This window comes from Piliocolobus tephrosceles, chromosome 20, assembly GCF_002776525.5.
Source record: "Piliocolobus tephrosceles isolate RC106 chromosome 20, ASM277652v3, whole genome shotgun sequence".
Lineage (NCBI taxonomy): Eukaryota > Metazoa > Chordata > Mammalia > Primates > Cercopithecidae > Piliocolobus > Piliocolobus tephrosceles.
Window position 1 is genome coordinate 4,514,499 of NC_045453.1, and position 768 is coordinate 4,515,266.

Here is a 768-nt window from a genome sequence, read left to right on the forward strand (position 1 = left end):
ATGCTACTGAAGGACATATTTAGCTCTCTGGTGAAGGAATACAAAAGTATTTCATGTGATAAATAGCTCAAAGAACTGGACTGCCTGGATCACATTTCCACCAACTTTTGGTTTCATTAACTTCTATGCATACTCTACGTCTCAATTTAAAGGCAACTGTTCTAGAAAGCCTTTTTGAAAACAAATGCCAAGCCAAGGCATGCCATTCTATAATAATTTCTTTTTTGACCATAATCTTCCTTACTGGAGCAGTTTTGCAAGGGAAAAACATGAACTTTTTGTTCTTTTGAATCTCTGTCACTCTACATAAAGGTTGGCTCAAAGTATGTTTTTAATAAGTAACAATTGAACGAATGAATTTCAACCAGACTTTAAGAAGCTGTATTTCTTTTGACTCAACCATGACACTTGCCCAATAGGTCCTATGTTTTTCATATGATGGGTGCTTACTTACATTTATTGATATATTGAATAATTATTATGGAAAGGCATAAGATATCTGAGTTAAAATTTTCTTCCCCGAGGAGCAAGGAGAAGTCAAATAGTCATATCTCACTAAACTGTTCTTTGATTTAAAACAAACTTACCAGCTGAATCCTCCCACAGTCTTTCAATACAGACTATATGTGGTTGTAGGTTGGCCTCTGCAGGTTCCACATAGACATAATCTCCAACATGGTACATGCTGTTTTTAAAGCTACAATCCTGGCTGTATGTGCGATGTAAGCCTGAAAGGCCTGCAGCACCAGAGGAATCTTCACTCTTTTC